Raw genomic sequence first — 7,500 nt, 5'->3', positions numbered from 1 at the left:
TCGAATTTGCTTTGCAACCAGCAGAGGGAACGGTTGCTGCTGCTTTAAAGGAGAAACATCTTGGAAAGAGCAGGAAAGACTCACCATCAAAGAAAACAAGGATAGGGAACCCTGACATTATTACTGATGGAAATGCTTGATAATTGTCATGATTTGATGATGGTGGTGGTGGTTCACATGTATAAATAAGGTATTGTGGGTTGAGTCTTTCGCTTACGGCCATACCACCCTGAGCACGTCTGATCTCGGAAGCTAAGCATGGTCTGGCTTGGTTAGTACTTGGATGGGAGACCCCCTGGGAATACCAGGTGCTGTAAGCTTTTTCGAATTTGCTTTGCAACCAGCTGAGGGAACGGTTGCTGCTGCTTTAAAGGAGAAACATCTTGGAAAGAGCAGGAAAGACTCACCATCAAAGAAAACAAGGATATGGAACCCTGACATTATTACTGATGGAAATGATTGATAATTGTTATGATTTGATGATGGTGGTGGTGGTTCACATGTATAAATAAGGTATTGTGGGTTGAGTCTTTCGCTTACGGCCATACCACCCTGAGCACGCCCGATCTCGTCTGATCTCGGAAGCTAAGCAGGGTCGGGCTTGGTTAGTACTTGGATGGGAGACCGCCTGGGAATACCAGGTGCTGTAAGCTTTTTCGAATTTGCTTTGCAACCAGCAGAGGGAACGGTTGCTGCTGCTTTAAAGGAGAAACATCTTGGAAAGAGCAGGAAAGACTCACCATCAAAGAAAACAAGGATATGGAACCCTGACATTATTACTGATGGAAATGATTGTTAATTGTCATGATTTGATGATGGTGGTGGTGGTTCACATGTATAAATAAGGTATTGTGGGTTGAGTCTTTCGCTTACGGCCATACCACCCTGAGCACGTCTGATCTCGGAAGCTAAGCATGGTCTGGCTTGGTTAGTACTTGGATGGGAGACCCCCTGGGAATACCAGGTGCTGTAAGCTTTTTCGAATTTGCTTTGCAACCAGCTGAGGGAACGGTTGCTGCTGCTTTAAAGGAGAAACATCTTGGAAAGAGCAGGAAAGACTCACCATCAAAGAAAACAAGGATATGGAACCCTGACATTATTACTGATGGAAATGCTTGATAATTGTCATGATTTGATGATGGTGGTGGTGGTTCACATGTATAAATAAGGTATTGTGGGTTGAGTCTCTCGCTTACGGCCATACCACCCTGAGCACGCCCGATCTCGTCTGATCTCGGAAGCTAAGCAGGGTCGGGCTTGGTTAGTACTTGGATGGGAGACCGCCTGGGGATACCAGGTGCTGTAAGCTTTTTCGAATTTGCTTTGCAAACAGCAGAGGGAACGGTTGCTGCTGCTTTAAAGGAGAAACATCTTGGAAAGAGCAGGAAAGACTCACCATCAAAGAAAACAAGGATATGGAACCCTGACATTATTACTGATGGAAATGATTGATAATTGTCATGATTTGATGATGGTGGTGGTGGTTCACATGTATAAATAAGGTATTGTAGGTTGAGTCTCTCGCTTACGGCCATACCACCCTGAGCACGCCCGATCTCGTCTGATCTCGGAAGCTAAGCAGGGTCGGGCTTGGTTAGTACTTGGATGGGAGACCGCCTGGGAATACCAGGTGCTGTAAGCTTTTTCGAATTTGCTTTGCAACCAGCAGAGGGAACGGTTGCTGCTGCTTTAAAGGAGAAACATCTTGGAAAGAGCAGGAAAGACTCACCATCAAAGAAAACAAGGATAGGGAACCCTGACATTATTACTGATGGAAATGCTTGATAATTGTCATGATTTGATGATGGTGGTTGTGGTTCACATGTATAAATAAGGTATTGTGGGTTGAGTCTTTCGCTTACGGCCATACCACCCTGAGCACGCCCGATTTCGTCTGATCTCGGAAGCTAAGCAGGGTCGGGCTTGGTTAGTTCTTGGATGGGAGACCGCCTGAGAATACCAGGTGCTGGAAGCTTTTTAGAATTTGCTTTGCAACCAGCAGAGGGAACGGTTGCTGCTGCTTTAAAGGAGAAACATCTTGGAAAGAGCAGGAAAGACTCACCATCAAAGAAAACAAGGATATGGAACCCTGACATTATTACTGATGGAAATGATTGATAATTGTCATGATTTGATGATGGTGGTGGTGGTTCACATGTATAAATAAGGTATTGTGGGTTGAGTCTTTCGCTTACGGCCAAACCACCCTGAGCACGCCGGATCTCGTCTGATCTCGGAAGCTAAGCAGGGTCGTGCTTGGTTAGTTCTTGGATGGGAGACCGCCTGAGAATACCAGGTGCTGGAAGCTTTTTAGAATTTGCTTTGCAACCAGCAGAGGGAACGGTTGCTGCTGCTTTAAAGGAGAGACATCTTGGAAAGAGCAGGAAAGACTCACCATCAAAGAAAACAAGGATATGGAACCCTGACATTATTACTGATGGAAATGATTGATAATTGTCATGATTTGATGATGGTGGTGGTGGTTCACATGTATAAATAAGGTATTGTAGGTTGAGTCTCTCGCTTACGGCCATACCACCCTGAGCACGCCCGATCTCGTCTGATCCCGTTCAGGTGCGCAAGCAGGAAGTGAGCAGAGAGCAGAGAGCAGTCGAGTGTTTGTTGGGACCGCGTGTGCTTGTGAGGCATAAGGTGCATTTGTGATAGTTTTATGTGTGATTCATTTCCCCTGCAGCCTGGCTGTTTGGGGGATTGTTTCATACTTTCTGTGATTGGATGGATAATTTGATAAATGACAAAATAGAAGGTAAGGCCACTTTGATTAATGCAGAACCCGAGATTGATTATGCTTCTAGTGATTGGAGGGAAGAACTTGTGAATGAAAACATGGAAGTTAAGAACAGTTTGGCACATGTAGAACGGGAGAATGATTCTGGAAATATTGAAGCCAGCGAGAAAGGAATAACCCAGGAGATCAATTCCGTTATTAGGCCTATTGATAAAGCAAGCATGGTGAATGGTAGGAGAGATAAAGAGAGACAGGGAGAAAGTGAGGGTGATTGTGGCTATAAAAAGGAGCTGACATTGATTGTAGAGCCCGTCGGTGAAGATCACATTACCATGATGGAACTGTTGCGGGAAATCAAGGAAAAGTGTGGGATTGTTCTGGCATGCAGGGTCAAAAGTAACAACACTTACGAGATCACCATGCAGGAGGGAAAGGGCAAGACAAGGTTATTAGATGGCTTCAAAATCGAAAACACTCGGGTGACTGCCAAGGAAGTTCGCAGCAATGAAATTGTTGTTTCATTTCTAAACTTGCCATCTTATATCACTGATGCTGAAATTAGGCAGAAACTCTCAACGTGGGGTGTGAGGGCGATTTCGCCCATCAAAAGAAGGAAATGGCCTGGGACAGACGTGGTGGACGGGACAAGGTTCTGTAAAGTACAATTTACTGAACTTGTACAGTCGCTGCCCTACTCAGCAAAGTTCGAGACACTAGACGGAGGGGAGTACTTCCGTGTAATTCATGACAGGCAGGTGAAGGTCTGCAGGCTGTGCATCCAGCCAGGACATATTTTGAGAGAATGCCCAGACTTCACCTGTTATAAATGCAAGCGCCAGGGACACTATGCTAGGGAGTGTGACTTGCAGGGGGGGAGGCGCGGAGAGGAGAGGACGGTGGACGCGGAGCCAGCCGGCGGCGACGAGAGCGTTTCCTGGTCCGAGGAGGAGCAACGACAGCAGGACGAGGACACCGGAGCTGCCAGCGGGGGTGAAATTACCCCATCCACCATCGGCAGCAGTGCGGATGGAGTGTCCGGTGAGACGGGTTGCGTGACGGGAGGAGCATCCGGGCAAAGTATGGAGGAAGGTGCTAGCAAAGCGCCCAAAACTCCCTCAGCCCGGGCGAGTGAACGAAGAGGCGACCGACCAGGAGAGGTGGAGGCCCCGGATTGCAGTGAGGCTCCAAGGGGCGGCGGGGCTGCTGCTGCTGCTGCTGCTGCTGCTGCTGCTGCTGCTGCTGCTGCTGCTGCGACTGCTTCACCTAAGGAGCCAGACGATTCGAGCATGGAGGTGGTGGAGGCAAGAACATCGGGAGAAGGAGAGTCGATGGACTACGAGGCGGTGAAAGCCAGCAGGAAGAGAATGAGCAAAAAGAAGGACAAAAGGGTGCCAAAAGAGCGGAAGGTATGAACAATCGAGCATCTCTGGAAAGCTGTGTTTTTCTTTTCACCATTACTATGGTCATAATAACATCCTTAAATGCAAACGGCCTGAGGAACATGATCAAAATAGAAAGAACGATTGAACTCTGTAAATCTGACATACTGTGCCTTCAAGAAACGCATTGGGATAATGAACTTGTGGAAACCCTTGGAAAGATTTGGAAAGGGCCCATATTTATAGACAATGGGAGTGCGAGGGCATGTGGAGTGGCAATCCTTGTCAAAGAGAGGTCTGTTAGTGGTGTCAAGCAAACCTTTTGTGGAGGGAATGGACGTGTGATAGCGATAGAATTTGTCCACAATAAAAACACATACAAATTAATCAATATCTATGCACCAAACGTGGAGGAACTGAGAAAGGGTTTTTTTGAGGACTTGGAGGTTCTGTGCACGGGAGATTGTATGATGGTTGGTGACTATAATGTAAAATTATCAAGACTAGATTATTCAAATAATGTAAAATACAGGTATGATGGGTCAAGGAACTTTTTGAAAAGCATGATGGCAGAACACAAAATGGTGGACGTATGGAGGGAGGAAAATGCAGAACGAAAAGTGTTTTCGCGGAGGCAGGTGGTTATGGGGACCCTTAGACAGAGTAGAATAGACCTCGTCCTAGTTAAGGAAAACATTGTCAGCCAAATAAAAGAGGTGAAATATAATTTTACCACTCTTAGTGATCATGCAATCCTGTCGCTGAGGTTAAGGGACGTATGTATAAGGAATGTAGGTGGAGGAATGTGGTGCCTAAACAACAGCTTATTAAGAGAGGATTCATATAAAGAGATGATAGCAAAATGTATCAAAGAAGAAATAGAGAACAGATTAAACAAAGATAATATTTGTATTTGGTGGGAAAATTTGAAAGAAAAAGTTAAAAAGAAAAGCATATACTATTCCAAGCAAAAGAACTTCAGAATGGATCAGGTAGAGAAAGAGATACAAAATAAATTAAACGAAGAAGCAGGGAAAGCAGACAAAGATGGAAATTATAATATACAAAATTATCTGGAGTTGAGAAGGCAACTAAAAGATTGTGAGAAAAATAAATGTGATGGGGCGATAGTAAGGAGTAGAGTACAGTATGCTGTAGAGGGGGAAAGGTGCACAGCGTACTTTCTAAACCTGGAAAAAAATAAGCAGGAAAAAAATTATATAAACGAACTACAGAATGAAAATGGGGAGAAGGTAAATGATTTGGTTAGCATTTTGAATACAGTGGAAGGCTTCTATAAAAACTTGTATAAAAAAGGGAATGCAGAAAAAGTATGTATTGATGAGGTCTTGAGTGGTGTGGATGCAAGGATATCAGCAGACGAGCAAGACATGTGTGACAGAGAGATTACAGTAGAAGAAATACAAATAGCAATTAAAAATGCAAAAAACAATAAAAGCCCTGGTTCAGATGGCCTTAGCAGTGAATTCTACAAAGAGTTTGCTGATGTGTTGGCACCCATACTGCTAATGGTATATCAAAGCATGGAAGAGGGACAACTGGTTCCAGAATCCATGGCTACTGGGGTAATCACAATATTATTTAAAAACAGGGGGAGTAGGTTGGAGTTAGGGAATTATAGGCCAATTAGTTTATTGAATAGTGACTATAAGATATTAACAAGGGTTTTAGCGTATAGGATTAAGAAGGTAATGGGAGGAATAATATCACCGACACAGGCATATAGTGTCGAAGGGAGAGACATAGCAGATATAATAGGGACAGTGAGGGACGTTGTTAGGCACATGAAAGAACAGTCTGGGATTGTGTTGAGTGTAGATTTGAATAAGGCTTTTGATAGAGTGGAGCATGAGTTCTTGTTTCGGACTATGAAAGAATTTGGGTTTGGGGATAGAATAGTGAGTTGGATCAGGCTGCTGTATAAGGAAGCTAAGAGTAGGGTCAAATGTAATGGTCTGATGACAGACACCTTTGCTTTGGAGAGGTCAGTGAGACAGGGCTGTCCTTTATCAGCACTGTTGTATAGCATGTCTATTGAACCCTTTGCTGTCCTTATAAAAAAGGATAGTAATATAAAAGGAATACAAATACCAGGTGAGAAAATTAATATAATTCAACAATATGCGGATGACATGACAATAACAGTAGAAAATATGGACAGCATCAATATAATTATGAAACACATGGGAACATATGGGAGGGCAGCAGGGGCTAAAGTGAATATAGAAAAATCGGAACTAATGTGTATAGGTCAGGAGGGGGATAGGGTTGACAGTATGATTGCATTTAGAGTGGTGGACTGCATCAAAGTTTTAGGAGTAAACATAGGTCCAAACGAAAAGGAAGCAAGAGATATCACTTGGACAGGAGTGATAAATAAGATAAAACACACTTTAAATGCATGGAAGCAGAGGAAATTGAAATTAAAAGGTAAGGTAATAGTTGTTAATTCCTTATTATTATCCAAATGTGTGTATGTTTTGGGCGCACTAGATCTTCCGGTATGGGTTCTATCCGAATTAAATCAGCTGACTTCAAACTTCTTGTGGGATGGGAAGGGTGTGAGGATATCCCACAAAACGTTGATAGCAGGGTACAGTGAGGGAGGGTTAAAACTGGTGGACATTGACACAAAACGTAAAGCACTGAGGGTTAAAACAGTGAAGAAGTATCTCCATGATGTGAATGACTATGGGTGGAAACAATTCTTTAAAATGTATGTTCAGATGGCTGGTAGATGTGGAGAGAATAGTCTGCTTATGGTTTTGAAGGAACCAATGTATGAAAAAGTGCCTTCTTTCTACCAAGAGGTGTTCAAAGCGTGGGGAGAATTCCTACCCAACATATCATACAACTGTAGTAATGTAACCGAAGTAATGAATAAACCCGTTTTTCTCAATCCTATAATACAGCATAACAACAAAATGCTATACAATAAGGTTTTCATGGATGCAGGAATTAGGCAAGTAAAGGACATGGTCTATGAGTTTGTGCCTGGGTTTCTGCCTGGGCAGGCAATGGTAGACTGCGTAAGAGAAGGGGATGAGGATGCTAGGAGAGATATGATTGTAAAAATGTATGATATAATTAAGGGGAGTATGCCTGTAGACTGGAGGTATTTGATTGAGAGAGAGTGTGTGAGGACAGGGGATGGACCCTTACCTAAACTAGTGTTTGTTAAAAATTATGCAAATAAAGAGTTTAAAGAATTAAAAGTAAAAAACATATATTTAGAACTGATAGCGAAACTGCTGAAAAGACCGGCATCAGAACAAATGTGGGAGAGGGTTCTGCCAGGTATGAATGTACAGTTGATATGGGAAAACCTCCAAATCAAATATAATGCAATAG

At 43.4% G+C, this 7,500-nt stretch overlaps 4 non-coding genes and 3 pseudogenes across 4 annotated transcripts; all 7 read left to right on the top strand.

Moving 5' to 3' along the window:
- Positions 1-211: 211 nt before the first annotated feature.
- Positions 212-320, top strand: LOC133007860 (5S ribosomal RNA; annotated as a pseudogene).
- Positions 321-534: 214 nt separating this feature from the next.
- LOC133005873 (5S ribosomal RNA) lies at positions 535-653 on the top strand. The gene has a single exon (XR_009678437.1). It is a non-coding gene; the product is annotated as a 5S ribosomal RNA (ribosomal RNA).
- Positions 654-867: 214 nt separating this feature from the next.
- On the top strand, positions 868-976 carry LOC133007858 (5S ribosomal RNA; annotated as a pseudogene).
- A 214-nt stretch (positions 977-1,190) lies between these two features.
- LOC133006686 (5S ribosomal RNA) lies at positions 1,191-1,309 on the top strand. Its single transcript, XR_009679203.1, has one exon. It is a non-coding gene; the product is annotated as a 5S ribosomal RNA (ribosomal RNA).
- Positions 1,310-1,523: 214 nt separating this feature from the next.
- Positions 1,524-1,642, top strand: LOC133005872 (5S ribosomal RNA). The gene has a single exon (XR_009678436.1). It is a non-coding gene; the product is annotated as a 5S ribosomal RNA (ribosomal RNA).
- A 214-nt stretch (positions 1,643-1,856) lies between these two features.
- LOC133007662 (5S ribosomal RNA) lies at positions 1,857-1,975 on the top strand. Its single transcript, XR_009680120.1, has one exon. It is a non-coding gene; the product is annotated as a 5S ribosomal RNA (ribosomal RNA).
- Positions 1,976-2,189: 214 nt separating this feature from the next.
- On the top strand, positions 2,190-2,308 carry LOC133007842 (5S ribosomal RNA; annotated as a pseudogene).
- Positions 2,309-7,500: the final 5,192 nt, after the last annotated feature.

The sequence above is a fragment of the Limanda limanda genome, chromosome 7 (genome assembly GCF_963576545.1).
Source record: "Limanda limanda chromosome 7, fLimLim1.1, whole genome shotgun sequence".
Taxonomy (NCBI): domain Eukaryota; kingdom Metazoa; phylum Chordata; class Actinopteri; order Pleuronectiformes; family Pleuronectidae; genus Limanda; species Limanda limanda.
This window is presented reverse-complemented; position numbering and strand designations above follow the sequence as displayed.